An 18,552-nucleotide genomic window follows, 5' to 3' on the forward strand; every position below is an offset into this window, starting at 1 on the left:
ATCGTTGGCGGGATGGCAATCGGTGTGCTTCGTTTTCCAAGGTCGCCCAAAGTTGCCTCACGAGGAAACTTTGGCGACTACGGTAAACGAAGCACACCGATTGCCATCCCGCCAACGATTTACATTGTAGTTGGTGGGAGGCAGTTGAGGGAGATTAGTTGCCCCAAAGAAGAGGCGATTTATCGCCGAGCGACTAAATCTCTCCGAATCTGAGCGTGTGTCACTACCCTTAAACATTATGGGCATGTTGGTGGGTGTGTCAGTGGGTGTGGTTTTATACCAGCAATCCTGTTTTATAAAAAATACATAAAATCAACTTTTATCTCTATTGAGTTGGAGCTTTTCTTCCCAGGTATAAGAAATCTTGGTGCCCCATAGTAGATTATTGGATTCACTCATGGCCAACACACTGGAACCACACCAAGACCCAATTGCCTGTCTGGAACCAAGACCACCTCAGGGAATTTGGACTGAGGTCCAGATATGGTTCATGTGACTAAAATTTACCAAGTACCCTCAAAAGTCCTGGTTGCCATCGGCCACCCACTCATTGCAGCCATGTCTCTTCCTAGAGCAAACTAAATGGGATATTTTATTTGTTCCAATATCACTCAGCTATAAACACCAGGGGAGGACATCCATTAGGAAGTGATTAATAAGGCTAATTGCTTCACAAGTGGGGCTGACATGACCTTTATCCACTAATCTACTGCAGATGTTCTGAAGGTCTCCCTCAAGGACAATGGTCCAGCTAAAGTAAAACTGTGTAAATCACAGTCGCCATTTAGCGGATAATCAACGTGAGACAGAATGTTTTGTACCTGAACTGCCCACAACCAGTGGGATCTTGAAACCTGAATTAATAAGTACAAACTACTGAAATATAGAATATATATCTACTGAGGGACAGCTTTTTTTGTACCGTACTGTATGAAAGATAACCTGACTACTTTTGGCTATGGTGTATAGAACAACAGGTTTTCTAATTTAACCTAAGGGTTGGGAGCCAAAATGGGTCCCTGTGTTGCTTGGGGATATGGGGGTTCCCCTGGATTCCCTTTTAATACAAAGCTAGCAACTGTCACATATTGTATTCCAAACCCAGAAAAAACCACAAGGTTCCGGTCTTGGCTAATGCTTGTGCCTAGAGCAGACACCTTTGGCTTGGGAGGAACCCTCCACCTCCAGGTTTTAAAGGAATTGTTCATTATAAAAATAAAAAACTGGTTAATAGATGGGCTGTGCAAAATAAAAAATGCTTCTAATATAGTTAGCCAAAAATGTTATATATAAAGTCTGGAGTGACTGGATTTGTCACATAATAGCCAGAACACTACTTCCTGCTTTTCAGCTCTCTTGGTTTCCACCGATTGGTTACCAGGCAGTAACCAATCGGTGACTTGTGGGGGGCCACATGGGTCAGGACTGTTGCTTTTGAATCTGAGCTGAGTCATGTAGAGTGATGGGTGAATTTCTCCCGTTTCGTTTTGCCAAAATATTAGTGAATTTCCTGCAAAATTTGTGAAACGGCAAAAAATTTGTGAAACGCAAAGTTTGACGTCAGCGTTAATATTATTTTGACTCCGGCAACAATTCCGATCTGTATCCCCCAGTACTTGATTTAAAGGTATTTCCCCTATAGCCTCTACAGAAAAGGCTGTTGATGTGTGGGGCTTGCCTATGTTTTTATCTTTATCATTTTAAAAGAAACAAAGATTAAGATTTAACTATGTCTTACTGGTGCCATTTGAAATGCTGGAGCTACTGTAACTTGCATTGTTGGGGCCGCTGTGTCTTGAATTGCTGGAGAAAGTTTTTCCCCAGTATGAAGAGTTTTCCTTACAGCCCTGTTTGACTGTCAAACCCCACAACATAGGGATGGGCGAATTTTTTCGCCTTGTTTCGCCTCACATCAAAAAAATTGGGGTTTTCCGGATAATAAATCTTTCTGTAATTTGGATCTTCATACCCTAAAAGGGATCCTGTCAGCAGAAAACATGTTTTTTTCAAAACGCACCAGTTAATAGTTCTACTCCAGCAGACTTCTGCACTGAAATCCATTTCTCAAAAGAGCAAACAGATTTTGTTATATTCAATTTTGAAATCTGACATGGGGCTAGACATTTTGTCAATTTCCCAGCTGCCCCTGGTCATGTGACTTGTGCCTGCACTTAAGGAGAGAAATGCTTTCTGGCAGGCTGCTGTTTTTCCTTCTCAATGTAACTGAATGTGTCTCAGTGGGACATGGGTTTTTACTATTGAGTGTTGTTCTTAGATCTACCAGGCAGCTGTTATCTTGTGTTAGGAAGCTGCTATCTGGTTACCTTCCCATTGTTCTTTTGTTTGGCTGCTGGGGGGGAAAGGGAGGGGGGTGATATCACTCACACACGACTTGCAGTACAGCAGTAAAGAGTGATTGACGTTTATCAGAGCACAAGTCACATGACTTGGGGCAGCTGGGAAATTGACAATATCTCTAGCCCCATGTCAGATTTCAAAATTGAATATAACAAAATCTGTTTGCTCTTTTGAGAAATGGATTTCAGTGCAGAATTCTGCTGGAGCAGCACTATTAACTGATGTGTTTTGAAAAAAACACGTTTTCCCATGAGAGTATCCCTTTAAGTCTACTAGAAAATTGTGTAAACATTAAATAAACTCAAAAGGCTGGTTTTGCTTCCAATAAGGATTAATTATATCTTAGATGGGATCAAGTACAAGCTACTGTTTTATTATTACAGAGAAAAATGAAATAATTTCGAAAAATCTGGATTATTTGAAGAAATTGAGTCTATGGGAGTTGGCCTTCCTGGATAATGGGTTTCCAGATAAAGTATCCCATACCTCTATTATTACCATGTATTTTTAGAACGCCAATATATTGGGCAGCGCTGTACGTAATTTTGTGCATCCCTGTGCATCAAGCCTTCCTATAGATATCTCATCTATATCTCAATATATCTCCTTTAATGATTCTGAATAATAAAAATAATAAAAAGAAATAATCTTAAAGAGTCAGCCATGTCATTCTGTTTTGAGGATGGTTATTTAGCGAGCCTCAGAGCACTGGCTAGTTGTGAAACAAAAGCTGCAGATAAGATGTTACTTTGCAAATTTCTTTAAAAGCCACTAAGAAGTCAAAAAAAAAATCTGCAATTTAACGCTAAATAATTCTTTTCAAATGACTCTCCAGCGGGCGAAGCTTAAAGCCACTTCCAACAAAAAAAAAAAAGCTTATCACAAGACACACAATAAATCAACTTTTGGCCCATAAATTGTTCCTAAGAAACTCATTTTCAGAGTAATCGCTGTACCTATTATCAGACCTTTCCGGCTGCCATTGTGCTCCGTTCCTTTAGTTTTTTATGTGTGCGCGTGTCGGAACCAGGACACTGTGATGCTCGGCCAGTTGTAATGCCAGTCTCTCTTCTTACTGGGCAGTTGTCACTGCTGGCCTAGATGTCTGGAGTTAATGGACAAGGAAAGGGTTATTCACTAGGGAGTGACGATTAATTTCGGCCCCCAGCAGGTCCAGACTGAGATTCAGAATAGACCCTTGCATATCAGAAACAAAGGGGGATTCACAAAAGTGGTGATATTAAATCAAAATAAAAGTTTAGATAAAAATGTTGGATATCCCACCAAATTCACAAACCTCTATCTCCACTTTTGTCAATTTGTCTGTTAAACAGACATTTTTCAGATTCACACAAGATTTGAACAACATTTTTTTCTGATTTTATCTGCAGCTCTTAATAAACCAGTCAGCCAGCCATTAAATTCGCATTCCGGGGCATTTCTGCAGGGGTTTATTTTAGCTAGGAAAAGTATACATCTTTTTTTTCACGATAACCTGGGTTTTCTAAATCTGCCTACATGTTTGTGTAAAACCACTTCTGTAACAAGATATAAGGGTCTAAATACAAAATATGCTATTTTGCAAAATATAGGGATTTGTATCAGAAATATGTTTTATTATTGGGGAGATTAGTTGCTCAGGGACAAATCTCCTCTTCTTCGGGGCAAATAATCTCCCTGAACTGCCTCCCCTGCCTTCCCGCCGGCTAAAATGTAAATCGCCAGCGGGATGGCACTCGATTCACCAGGAAACTTTGGAAAATGAATCGATCCGAGTGCCATCCCGTCTGCAATTTACATTTTAGCTGGCGGAAAGGTAGAGGAGGCAGTTCAGGGAGATTAGTTGCCCCGAAGAAGAGGAGATTTGTCGCTGCGCAACTAATCTCCCCGAATCTGCCTGTGTTCCCTGACCCTAAGATACAAATTCCTGGTTCTTAAACAGGAAAATTCTATTGCAAGAGAGTTCCTGATTGAGAAGCAGAGCCGGGCCACTCATTAGGCAACCTGGCCGGTTGCGGTGCCGGGAGTGTGCATGGAATAGGGGTTAAAGGCAAGTAAAGGCAAGTGGCACGTGCCTAAGCTGCCAACCCCTAGTTCCGGCCCTGTTGAGAATCGCTGCTGACTTCATTCCTTTGCCAACGCAATCGTGGAAGAAATCTTCTATAACAAATAAATAAACTGTTCTCTGAAGTAGCAATGCACCAAGCTAATGTGAGGACGAGCCTGACACCAATAATAACGACACATTCCTATATAGGGATGTCGCGGACTGTTCGCCCGCGAACTAATTCGCGCGAACATCGACCGTTCGCGTCCGCCGAATGTTCGCGAACGTCGCGCAACGTTCGCCAATTTGGGTTCGCCTTAGCTGGCGCTTATTTTTGCCCTCTCACCCCAGAGCAGCAGATACATGGCAGCCAATCAGGAAGCTCTCCCTCCTGGACCACACCCCCTGGACCACTCCCCTTCCATATATAAACTGAAGCCCTGCAGCGTTTTTTCATTCTGCCTGTGTGTGCTTGGAAGAGCTAGTGTAGGGAGAGAGCTGTTTAGTGATTTGAGGGACAGTTGATAGTAACTTTGCTGGCTAGTAATCTACTTGATACTGCTCTGTATTGTAGGGACAGAACTCTGCAGGGATTTGAGGGACAGTGAGTTTAGGTTAGGTAGCTTTGCTGACTAGTAATCTACCTTCTACTGCAGTGCTCTGTATGTAGCTGCTGTGGGCACTGCTTCTGATCTCATCTGCTGACTGCTGCCTGTAACCCAATAGTCCTTGTAAGGACTGCTTTTATTTTCTTTTTTGTTTTTTTACTTTGCTACTATAAGAGCCCAGTGCTATTAGTCTAGCTGTGTTGGGGAGTGGGACTGGTGTGCTGCTCCTCCTAGTAGTTCACCACTACCAGCACCAACCAGAGTCAAAATTGTTACAAAGTATCTTATTTGCACCTGTTAGCTGTTCTGAGCTCTCTGCCAAAAGCTAATTAAGTTAGAAACTGTTTTTTTTCTGGCTGTTCAGTTCAGAGAAAAGAGGGACTGGTGTGCTGCTCCTCCTAGTAGTTCACCACTACCAGCACCAACCAGAGTCAAAATTGTTACAAAGTATCTTATTTGCACCTGTTAGCTGTTCTGAGCTCTCTGCCAAAAGCTAATTAAGTTAGAAACTGTTTTTTTTCTGGCTGTTCAGTTCAGAGAAAAGAGGGACTTTCCAGTACAAAAGAGGGACAGGGGGTTGAGTGGTCAAAAGAGGGACAGTTGGGAGGTATGCAAGTGCCACCGAGCTGTGTGAGCTTTTTCACATTCTGTCTAAATAACAATAATAATTCCGTGTCCGTAAACATCACCTGAGTGATGTTTTTACAGCAGCAATAATATATTCTGTATCCACTACTGTATACGTTGCCCTTGCAGGCATTGTTTGCCCAGTCTTTAACCAAGTGCCACCTAGCTGTGTGAGCTTTTTCACATTCCGTGTCCAGAAACATCACCTGAGTGACGTAGTGTGATTTCTGCCCTTTACAGCACAAAACGCAGCGCTGTGTCAACAATGTATTTTTCAGATACATTTTTGCCCTTGATCCCCCTCTGGCATGCCACTGTCCAGGTCGTTGCACCCTTTAAACAACTTTAAAATCATTTTTCTGGCCAGAAATGTCTTTTCTAGCTTTTCAAATTCGCCTTCCCATTGAAGTCTATGGGGTTCGCGACGTTCGCGAACCGTTCGCATTTTTGACGCAAGTTCGCGAATATGTTCGCGAACATTTTTTCCGCTGTTCGCTACATCCCTATTCCTATAGCAGTTATCAGTGAATAGACAGATACCTCTTGAGTGAGATGCTTTATTTATCTCAATTCCCGTCTCCATTCCTGCAGCTTTTTGGTCAGATAAGCTCCTCGTAAGAGATGAGATTCTGTTATCTGACAGCTCTGTGTGAAATAAAACATCTTGGCAAAAGGTTCTCCAGCATGATTTATTTTCATGGCCGGATTCAGGGAGTGGAAAGTGATGGATTTACCAAGGTTGCTTCTAGTTAACTGTACTGAGGTGTCTTCAGAGGAGTTCAAGCAGGGGCAATTGTCTAGGGCCCAGCACAATATGGGGCCCCTACAGAACATTGGTTTTAGGTATAAAGGGGGAAATCTAAGAAATAAACCCCAAATATACTTCTTGTGTGTGCAATATTGTTATCAGAGCCTGTAACAGTAGGGGAAATATTACAACAATGTCTATTGTAACTGAGTTTCTGGGAAGGGAGTGTGACTGTGGGATAGCAGGTATAGTAGGGAGAGACGGTGTCTATCGAAACAGTGGATAATAGTCTCTGGGAAGGGAGTGTGACTGTGGGATAGCAGGTATAGTAGGGAGAGATGGTGCCTATAGTAACAGTGGATAATAGTCTCTGGGAAGGGAGTGTGACTGTGGGATAGCAGGTATAGTAGGGAGAGATGGTGCCTATAGTAACAGTCGATAATAGTCTCTGGGAAGGGAGTGTGACTGTGGGATAGCAGGTATAGTAGGGAGAGATGGTGTCTATAGTAAGAATGGATAATAGTCTCTGGGAAGGGAGTGTGACTGTAGGATAGCAGGTATAGTAGGGAGAGATGGTGCCTATAGTAACAGTGGGATAATAGTCTCTGGGAAGGGAGTGTGACTGTGGGATAGCAGGTATAGTAGGGAGAGATGGTGTCTATAGTAAGAATGGATAATAGTCTCTGGGAAGGGAGTGTGACTGTGGGATAGCAGGTATAGTAGGGAGAGATGGTGCCTATAGTAAGAGTGGGATAATAGTTTCTGGGAAGGGAGTGTGACTGTGGGATAGCAGGTATAGTAGGGAGAGATGGTGCCTATAGTAACAGTAGATAATAGTCTCTGGGAAGGGACTGTGACTGTGGGATAGCAGGTATAGTAGGGAGAGATGGTGTCTATAGTAACAGTGGGATAATAGTCTCTGGGAAGGGAGTGTGACTGTGGGATAGCAGGTATAGTAGTGAGAGATGGTGCCTATAGTAACAGTAGATAATAGTCTCTGGGAAGGGACTGTGACTGTGGGATAGCAGATATAGTAGGGAGAGATGGTGCCTATAGTAACAGTGGATAATAGTCTCTGGGAAGGGAGTGTGACTGTGGGATAGCAGGTATAGTAGGGAGAGATGGTGCCTATAGTAACAGTGGATAATAGTCTCTGGGAAGGGAGTGTGACTGTGGGATAGCAGGTATAGTAGTGAGAGATGGTGCCTATAGTAACAGTAGATAATAGTCTCTGGGAAGGGACTGTGACTGTGGGATAGCAGATATAGTAGGGAGAGATGGTGCCTATAGTAACAGTGAGATAATAGTCTCTGGGAAGGGAGTGTGACTGTGGGATAGCAGGTATAGTAGGGAGAGATGGTGTCTATAGTAACAGTGGGATAATAGTACCTGGGAAGGGACAGGATCAGTCTGATGGGGGATGCTGGTTGGACTGTCCTGCTAAATATTAAATAATCAGACCCTGCAAAGCCTGCCTTGTCCTGGACCCTGCCACATCTAAACCAGTCATGCAACTGCAGGACACATTGAGTGAATAGGTAAAAATGTATTGGTTCTTCCCAGAGAGTTTCTTTCCTGTCTTTTCCAGGGCCTGGGTAACCAACCTTATCCATCATGTGTAGACAGCTTCTCTAATAAACACACTTCATTGCTACAGCTTTCTATTGATCACCACTGTCTTTCCAAATACATTTACACACAATCGGGTTTTGTGGTTATAAACAACGCAGACAAAAAAGGTTTTGTTGTACCATGATATGAATGTCCAGCCGATGGCAATTTAAAACAATGTACCGTAGGCAGCACAGGCTATTATAAATGAATGTAGGTAATCTCAAAGCCTAGCCCCATGCCTATTCACTTATAGGCCATCAATAATCAAATGGCGGTAAGACAGATCAATCAGAGTACATTGCACTGAGATATCTGAAGGTAACTCAGTTTTATTTAAACAGATATTCTAAGAAAAATATTTATATATTTCAAAATTCTGCATTGCCAAGTTGCAAAGAGGTGGTTTGTATTTTATAGGAAGCTTAAATCAATTTAGAAAACTTTACTTACCAATATCCAGCTTGATTTCCTGCTTGTGGGCTAAATCCTTCCCACTTTTCACACAGGGAGCTGGGGGAGGGCAAGGATTTTTGTTGCCTGCATTACAAAATAAACACAACTTATCAGTTGTACTTACAATCAGGGGATATTCATCTGTTTACATGTAGTGGGACTAGATACTTCTCATGAATTGTGTAAAAAAGTATAATGTCATAAAGGTATGGGTCCTGTTATCCAGAAAGCTCCAAATTATGGGAAGGTTGTCTCCCATAGGCTCCATATTATCAAATAATTCAGATTTGTTACAAAAGACTTCTTTTTCTATACGATCAGTGATGGGCGAATAAATTCGGCAGGGATGGCTTTGCGGCGAATTTCTGGATTTTGCCGCCAGCGAATAAATTTGCGAAACTGCAGCAAAAAATTTACGCGCCAGAATAGACGCGCACATAAAAATTGTCATGCGTCAAAATTATTCAGACACCCATTGACTACAATGTGTTTAGAGAATTTTTTGGCATTTCACGAATTTTTCTGTATATTAGCAAATTTTTTGGCAAAGCGAAACGCCACAGATTCGCCCATCACGTTCTGTGATAACAAAACAGCAGTTTGTACTTGACTCCAACTTAAGATATAATGAATCCTTAAAGGGGGTAAAACAGTATTGTTGGGTTTAGTTAATGTTTAAATTATATTTTTGGAGATGCAAATTACAGACCAGGTCCTGAGCTGGAAAACTCCTAAGCATTCTGGATAATAGGCTCCATACCTGTACTAAAAAGTCTATGAAACATTTCAGCAGACCATAATAAAAATCCCCAGGAAATACGCCTCCAGTAATAGAGACCAATTATAAAGATTGGGGTCATATTTATCAAAATCTGAGTATTTTAATAAAAAGAGACAGATCAAGCTAGAATGATTGGTGCTTATTCATTATTAAAAAAAGCACAATTTAATCGAACTGGGACCAAAGACGAAAAAAATTGATCGAAAATCCCGGAATCACTCTAATTTTTGCCCGAAAAGTCTGAAATAGTCGGAGGAGGGACCTCTCCCGTTGATTTATATACAACCTCGGCAGGTCTGAGATGCCAGATTTTCGTATTCAGACTTTTTCCATCCTCAGGGTATAATAAATCTCGAAAAATTCGAATTTTTTTTCTCACCAAAAAATCGGATTCAATAGTAAAAAAAACTGAATTTTCCAAGTTTTTGGCATTTGGACTTTAATAAATAACCCCCTAGGAGTAGGGTTGTTACATGTATTAGTGAGGTGGATGGAGATGTCACTGGGCAGAGCATGGACATCCCAAGCTTGAGGACCCTGAGTGGGCTGGTTTGGATCAGGTAAAGAGCTGTTAGTTGTCAAGAGTAGGATCTGAGAACTTTAAAGTGAGCACCGTGACAGAAAACTTTGGGAAAGGGAAATTACAATTTACCAGCAATATAGTAATATCGGCCCTGACCCTAGCTGGGAATTTACTGGCTAGACCAGTGATTCCCAACCAGAAGCTTGTGAGCAACATGTAATTGTCCAACCCCTTGGATGTTGCCAGTGGCCTCAAAGCAGGTGCTTATTTTTGAATTCCAGGCTTGGAAGCAAATTTTAATTGCATAAAAACTAAGTATAGTGCCAAGTAGAGCCTCTTGTAGGCTGCCAGTCCACATAGGGGCTACCAAATAGCCAATCACAGCCCTTATTTGGAACCCCAAGGGACCTTTTCCTGCTTATGTTGCTCTCCAACTCGTGGCTCACGGGTAAAAAAGGTTGGTGACTTCTGGGCTAGACCCTAAGTAGACCCCTCTACTGGGAGTTGGGGTAGATTATGGGTGGGGTTTTTCACAGAATGGGGTAACAATGCATCCCTAGGACAGTGTTTTACATTGGCATTAATTGCACTTAGCAGGACCCACCATCCAGAGGGTCCAGGTGACCGGTGAGTGCTGCTAACTTTCTAGTTTGGGACACACTGATAACTGATATCCATAACACAAACTGCACCACAAACTGGACCAGTGTGCTAAAGTTTTTCTCGGATTTCTGTGATATTTGGGCCCTGAGCAGGGGGTCTTATAGCACCTGGCACTTGAAGAGGTCTATTGATTTCAGGTCTATTAATTTTGTGTGACACTGATAACTGATGGCAGCCTTCTCTGGACTAAGAGTCTAGACGGTTTACTGTTCGAACCTTGGTATACAAGCCCGCTTGTTTGGCAAGGTCACCAAATGAAGGGACCAAGGCTCGATTTGACCACCCATTTGTTTGGCCCAGTCAGGCTTATCCAACCATTTTGTAGAGGGACATTGCTGAAGAAGATACGAGCTTCTAGGCCATTTCCTTGTCTACTGACACCCTATGAGACCAGATTCCAGGCAAAATAGTCTCTTCCGGCAACACATAGAACAATTATAAACCCCATAATATCTTTACAGCAGTGAGTTAGTCTAAATTCCCTTGATGTTCCTCTTGGTACCAGTATCAATAATGGACTGAACCATGTCAGTCTTATGCCAGGGGTCAACTTCTGTTTTCTATAAATTCACAATTACTATATATGTGAATTAACTTCATCAATCAGCACAAATATGGAACTGAGCCCATTGCAGGTAGCCAAAACACCCCATCTAAAAATACCCTTCATTGCTATTCTGTCCCATAAAAGGTTGTTGGTGTTGCAAAAATGGTGATTAAGTCAATTAGGCAAGGTCAGTAGAAGGTGATATAGAGGTTGAAGGACCCAGTGCAAAGTGAATATTTTCCTACAGATACGTGGAAATAAAATTACTTAAAAAAACTGTGCATCAAATTAGCATTGGGAAGTCTGAAATGAATCATTGGTAAACAGATCTTCTGGGAGATAATGATCCTAATTAATTTCAGATTTATGACTTTGTTCTAAGATATTATCCCAAGCAGAAATAAATTGTATCCAATCACTCAACTCTACTTTATTATTTACATTTACATTTTTATACGCTGCGTTCACTCCATGCAGCATACAATTGTTCGGCCTTAATCAATCCACTCAAGCACAGTGACTATATTTACTGTGCCGAAAAACAAAGAGATCAGATGCTACAAACACAGCAAGATAAAAAAAAAACTGGTTTCCAACACATTTTACTACATTTTGTACTTGTGAGTAAATTTTTGAGGAATTTTATTAAAATGCTTCATGGAATTTCTTTCTGACTACTGTTTTAATTTACAGTAGGGGGTACATTATCCTTTATAATACATGAGTGATACTCAGAGTTCCCTGTACAACTCAGCCTGCAGCCTTGTGCCTTTATATGGTCACATAACCCCTCAGTGACTTCTAATATCCTTATCATAAACAGTAGGGGGTACATTATCCCTTATAATACATGAGTGATACTCAGAGTTCCCTGTATAACTCAGTCTGCAGCCTTGTGCCTTTATATGGTCAAAGCACCCCTCAGTGACTTCTAATATCCTTATCATTTACAGTAGGGGGTACATTATCTCTTATAATAAATGAGTGATACTCAGAGTTCCCTGTATAACTCAGCCTGCAGCCTTGTGCCTTTATATGGTCACAGAACCCCTCAGTGACTTCTAATATCCTTATCATTTACAGTAGGGGGTACATTATCCCTTATAATACATGAGTGATACTCCGAGTTCCCTGTATAACTCAGCCTGCAGCCTTGTGCCTTTATATGGTCACATAACCCCTCAGTGACTTCTAATATCCTTATCATTTACAGTAGGGGGTACATTAACCCTTATAATACATGAGTGATACTCAGAGTTCCCTGTATAACTCAGCCTGCAGCCTTGTGCCTTTATATGGTCAAAGCACCCCTCAGTGACTTCCAATATCCTTACCATTTACAGTAGGGGGTACATTATCCCTTATAATACATGAGTGATACTCAGAGTTCCCTGTATAACTCAGCCTGCAGCCTTGTGCCTTTATATGGTCACAGAACAACCCCTCAGTGACTTCTAATATCCTTATCATTTACAGTAGGGGGTACATTATCCCTTATAATACATGAGTGATACTCCGAGTTCCCTGTATAACTCAGCCTGCAGCCTTGTGCCTTTATATGGTCACAGAACAACCCCTCAGTGACTTCTAATATCCTTATCATTTACAGTAGGGGGTACATTATCCCTTATAATACATGAGTGATACTCAGAGTTCCCTGTATAACTCAGCCTGCAGCCTTGTGCCTTTATATGGTCACAGAACCCCTCAGTGACTACTCGTATCCCAATACCAAATTATATACAATTTTACAGTAGTCACCCCAATTTATAGTACAGTGTTTAAGAAATAATGTAGAGCTTTGGGAATACATATAACAATATGTACTGCACAGAAGGATGTTAACAAATGTTCCAGTATCTGCAGCCTGGAAATATTAAAGGCAAAAGCAAAGGGAACAGAGTTTAATGGGCAGAAAGATAACAATGACCATGAACAACAGAACTGGTATAAACAGATTTAATTGTATGTGAAAGAGCAATGATAAAAAGGCACAATAACTGCTTCTGGTATGCCTCTATTTTTATATTTTGTCTTTTTTTGTTGTTGAGAATGCATTTGTGTTTATGGCTCAGCCTGCCTGTTCTATTCCCATTGTAAGGCCACTGTAAATGCAGCCAATTGCACAGAACATTGTAGAGCTCTATTTGGGCTTTTTTTCCATGAGATTCTGAATCCCTACTGTTCTATACATGGCTGCCAACATCATCCTCCTGAATGGCCTTTCTTCTTCTCGTGCCAGGCGAACCATAATATACCCACTAACAATTTGTGATGCGGATTCATTTAATGCCAAATAAAAATAATTGAACTCCATACAGTCAAAGCTCTTAAAGGCAAATATACCCCAATAGCATATCATTCCCATATAGACAAGATTAAGGGAATCGCTCACTTTGCCATAAACACTGACACACTCGGTAGATTAAAGATGTCCAGTTATTTCCATGTTGTACACTAATCTGGAATATATGGGGGAAAGGTTATTTTAAAGGAACCTTATCAATGAAAGTGTTTTAAAGTAATTCAAATATAATGTAATATTGCCCTGTGTAGCCATGGGGGCAGCCATTCAAGCACAGGATACACAGTAGATAACAGATAATTACTACTATAGTTTATATAAACAAGCTGCTGTGTAGCCATGGGGGCAGCCATTCAAGCACAGGATACACAGTAGATAACAGATAATTACTACTATAGTTTATATAAACAAGCTGCTGTGTAGCCATGGGGAAAGCCATTCAAGCACAGGATACACAGTAGATAAAAGATAAGTACTACTATAGTTTATATAAACAAGCTCCTGTGTAGCCATGGGGGCAGCCATTCAAGCACAGGATACACAGTAGATAAAAGATAAGTACTACTATAGTTTATATAAACAAGCTGCTGTGTAGCCATGGGGCAGACATTCAAGCACAGGATACACAGTAGATAACAGATAAGTACTACTATAGTTTATATAAACAAGCTGCTGTGTAGCCATGGGGGCAGCCATTCAAGCACAGGATACACAGTAGATAACAGATAAGTACTACTATAGTTTATATAAACAAGCTGCTGTGTAGCCATGGGGGCAGCCATTCAAGCACAGGATACACAGTAGATAACAGATAAGTACTACTATAGTTTACATTGCCAGTGGCAAAACACAGAATAAATAAATAGGAACAATTATTACTAATGATTTGTTTTAATAAAATTGGCACCAATAGATCATGTCCCCACCTACAACTAGTGATGGGGGAATTTGTCATGTTTCACTTAATAAAAAAAAATTGCAAAGCGGGTCGTTTTCTTTTGAGGAGACATTGAGCATATATTTCACAGTGAAACCTGGTAAAAAAAACTCACTCTTCATTCGTCACAGGTGACCATACCTCCCAACTGTCCCGGTTTGAGTGGGACAGTCCCACTTTTAACAGCTCAACCCCAGTCCTGGATTTGTACTGATATGTCCCGAGTTTCTCTTTCATCTCCTGGACTGAATAGCCAGAAAAAGATACAAAGTTTCTAACTTAATTGACTCTTGGCAGAGACCTCAGAATTAATACTTCAGATACTTTTGTAACAGTTTTAGATAAGATAAGAACTAAGACTCACATCTTAGGTCAGGGGCACACGGGCAGATTTGGGGAGATTTAGTTGCCTGGCGACTAATCGCCTCTTCTTCGGGGCAACAATCTCCCCGAACTGCCTTCCCCCTGCTTAAAATGAAAAATCACCTGCGCCAATGCACTCGTAGCGATTCGATTTCTGAGGTCGCCCGAAGTTTCCTCGTGAGGCGACTTCGGAAATCAAAGTGCCGCGAGTGCAATTGTGCTGGCGTTTTCTCATTATAGCAGGGCCGTGTGCACCTGCCCTTAAAAGGCCAATTCACCTTCATTAGCAAAACTCTAATAACATAAAAACCCCAGAAATGTGGTAAGTTTTCATAACTTGCCAAATTTTGTAAAATGGACACGGTAATTAGGGGGTGTGGTCACAAAATGGGCTTGGCCAAAAATTTTTGCCACGCGGCAAATTTTTTTGTCCCTCTTTTTGTTTCCAAAATGTTGGGAGGTACAGTATGCAGGTCACATCTCCACCAATCACTAGATTACTGCCCTCCATCAAGTCCCAGACCTCACCCTATTGTGCCCTAGGGCAGCTGCCTCTAATCTGACCTCCATGGAATGGCTTTGGTAATCACCTACCTGCACTCCGGCACAGGAGTAATTGAACTAGACCATGGATGGAAGCCCAAAAGTACTTAGTTAGGGGGACAAAAGAGAAATTCTGCCCAGGGTCTTGTGGCTCTCTGAATCTTGTGCTGCCACAGAGTGTATTGTAAGTACAAGCAATGAAGGGCAAAGCTGGCTGGGAACCCTAGGCAACACCCTCCCTGGTGCACATGTGCAAACGAACGATCGAGTGCACAAACATGCAAACATTCGCGTGGCCGCGTGTTGACACTTGGAGGCACATTTATCAAAGGCCGAATTTCAAATTTATGTTTTTTAAAAAAACCCTAAACTCCCATAAATTCAGCCAATCTAAATTTATTTAAAAAAAAAAAATCAAATTTTTTAAACTCGGATGAATGGAATTGACCCAAAAACTCGAATAGAGTTCAATTCTAGTTTTAAAAACTCGATTACAGTTTTTTCTCCGACCTCTAGACCTCTCCCATTGACTTAAACAGCAATTTGGCAGGTTTTAGGTGGCGAATAGCTGAATCCGAGTTCTTAAAGGGCCAGAGTATGATAACTCTCAAAAATCGAATCCGATTTTTTTTTTAAAAAAAACTCCCTAGTCGAAGTTGTCCATGAAAATAACTTAGAAAATTCGAATTTTGAATTTGAATTTTCAATTCGACCCTTGATAAATCTGCCCCTTGGAGTAGCTGAAGACTGTCGGACTGGCCCACCGGGATACCAGGAAAACTCCTAGTGGGCCAAAGTGTCAGTAGGCCCTCATGCTGCCTATTTCATGGCCATTATTTATTATATGAGACCAAAGAGGCTAAATAAATGGAATAATAGATTATAGTATGTAAAGAAAACAAACTAGGAGAATAGAGGTTGATTGAGGAGATGAAGAATATTAGTACTGAGAGTGGGCCCCTGGTCTAAGGTTTTTGGGTGGGCCCCTCGTGTCCCAGTCCGACACTGGCGGAAGAGCAGGTGGTGGCTGGACAAAAGATTCTGGACTAGGGGTAGGAGAGAGAAGTAAATATAACACTGGCAAATGCAGGCAGCGCGGTCTTCATCAGGGGACGCAAGTTTCTGTTCTCTGTTTTGGATCACAGAGATCCGCAGCAATTCATCTACAAGCAGGGCAGGGCCCAAAGTGCAAAATGACCTCAACTGACTTTTTTGGGTTAGTGAGATATCATTTATCATTTATGAGTAACAAATCTTCTCGTACACCACATGTGTTGTCTTCATCCCTCCGATCACATGGTTTACAGAAAAACAGGCAGAAACAGCTTTTTTCGTAGATAACAGGACCTTTGCCGCACGACAGGTGTCTGCTAATAGGGATTTATCACCTACGGATTGTGAGTGTAAATATTGATGTTTATTTTTAATTAATGTAACAAATACATTTTAATAAAAAACACATTCTCAAGCTGTTACCTATTATTAAATACGGGTGCCTCAATGACTAGCATTTTATAATATTGGCAGGCTTCCCGCACGTTATGTCAGAGCCCAGCTATGCGTCAGCTCTCACCCATTGCAGCTGCTCTTATGCACAATGACTGTGTACATGACAGTTAGCATACAAGAGAAAGAGGATAGGTGATTGGTTCCTGCCAATCTGAACCTATAAGGTTAATTCAGCTGATCTGCTGAATGCATGTTGTTGATCTGAGTTAACTTGGATGCATGGCTTTGGAGCTGTGCCTATAGGTGTCACTGTAGCTTATGACTAAGTGTCCCAGTGACACAAAACGCGTTAGGCATGAGATGTTTACATAAATAAAACTTTCATACTTTTATCTACTATTAGTTTGATCTATGCCTGACCTATCTGTGGTGTTTATACAAATGTGCCCAGACTTATACTGTGCATACTTCCTGACAGCTTAAAAGTGAAAGTGAAAGTTACTGTTGTGTAATGGGAGCTTGAGAGCCTGCTAATAAAGCACTGTTATACTTTACTCATCCTCGGCTACCCAAAACATAACACCCAGAGTGCCTTGCTCCAACATTTTGTGTTTCCACACCTATGCATAATAAACATGCTTAAAAGGAAACTATTGCGAAAATTGAAATTGAATATAAGCTTCCTCATACTAATAATAATATATGCATTGTTTCTGAAATAATCAAGTTTATCTTCACTATTCCTCTCTCAGCATCTGTTTCTCTTCATTCTGTCTTCATGCAGCAGTTGGGTGTCAGATACTCATTGACAGTTAGATCCAATATATCTTATAGGGGGGGCTTCCTTTCCTAGCAGATGAATTAGAGCTCACTCAAATAACTGATTCCAGTACAAACAAAATCTAACAAAATAACTGTCTTTGGCACAACTTCTGCATGTAGAGTGACATGTTGGCTGGTGATTTTAATAGAGTGAGCTCTAAGGGTTTAAGCACACGGGCAGATCTGGGGAGATTTTACTCCCTGAACTGCTTTCCCCGTGCCTGCCACCTGCTATAATGACAAAATGCCAGCGCCAATGCACTCGCAGCGCTTTGATTTCCGAAGTCACCCGAGGTTGCCTCATAAGGAATCTTCGGGCGACTTTGGAAATCAAACGGCCGAGAGTGCATTGGCACTGGTGTTTCCCATCAATGTGATCCCAAAAATCGGATCAAGGTGGACATAACGGGAAAGGTCCACTCGTTTGACAACCTCACCAAATGAGCAGATCTTTCAGTGTACGTCCAGCTTTAGAGATATATAGTAACAATGCAGACACTTGGTGGAATTTTATCAAACAAAGTGACATTAGCCTTTGGGTAGAAGATACATTTTTGGATTAGTGACTCATCGGTCATTCGAATGCCACGCGGCAATAATTCAGCTGCAAGTCCCAAGAGACCTTGGATAACATATATTCAGAATGATTTTTGGCCTTGTGTCAATTAGGATATGTGTTCTCCCCAATTTCTATTGATTAGGGCCTTTGAAACCTATTGCTGCCCCTTGGCAATTAGCAATGAATACTCCGGTCGAGAGTCGTTTTAATGTTCAGTATTGATCTCAAGCAAATTTGCCCTTTGATTTTCTACATGAAAGGCGGCTCCTTACACTGTGAGTCTTATGTTAGGGGGAAGAATTTGTTCTTATTAGTTTTATGTTATTAATTGACTCCTTGAGACCAAGTAGTGGGCCCAAGAGAAAAGAGTGGGTTTCTGGCACAACAGAACATCTTGGTATTTTTGAGGATATATGTATGGTGGGTGACAACAAAATACCAAACAAAGGGAAAAAGCAAAAGCACAATAGCTGTTGTTCTCTTTGGATTTTGGGTGACACATGGAACGCTTTTGGGTTGCTTTGGCCCATTAATTTCAAAATCACCTCAATACACTTTTCAAGGCAACTATCACCTGACAAGCCCTGCCACAATCCACCATTGGA

The 18,552-nt window shown here is 41.3% G+C and overlaps 1 protein-coding gene across 4 annotated transcripts in view; it reads right to left on the bottom strand.

Annotated features, from left to right (window-relative positions):
- Positions 1–18,552, bottom strand: part of gpr22l.S (G protein-coupled receptor 22 like S homeolog) — a 173,464-nt gene that overhangs the window by 71,833 nt on the left and 83,079 nt on the right. For 3 of the 4 annotated variants that reach the window (XM_018261416.2, XM_018261414.2, XM_018261415.2), the window contains exon 3: positions 8,453–8,539. The gene's annotated coding sequence lies outside the window, so the exon portion shown is untranslated. Of the gene's footprint in view, positions 1–3,104; positions 3,464–8,452; positions 8,540–18,552 lie in introns of those variants that run through there. The other variant, XR_005961027.1, reaches the window with a different exon arrangement.

The sequence above is a fragment of the Xenopus laevis genome, chromosome 4S (assembly GCF_017654675.1).
Source record: "Xenopus laevis strain J_2021 chromosome 4S, Xenopus_laevis_v10.1, whole genome shotgun sequence".
Classification (NCBI taxonomy): domain Eukaryota; kingdom Metazoa; phylum Chordata; class Amphibia; order Anura; family Pipidae; genus Xenopus; species Xenopus laevis.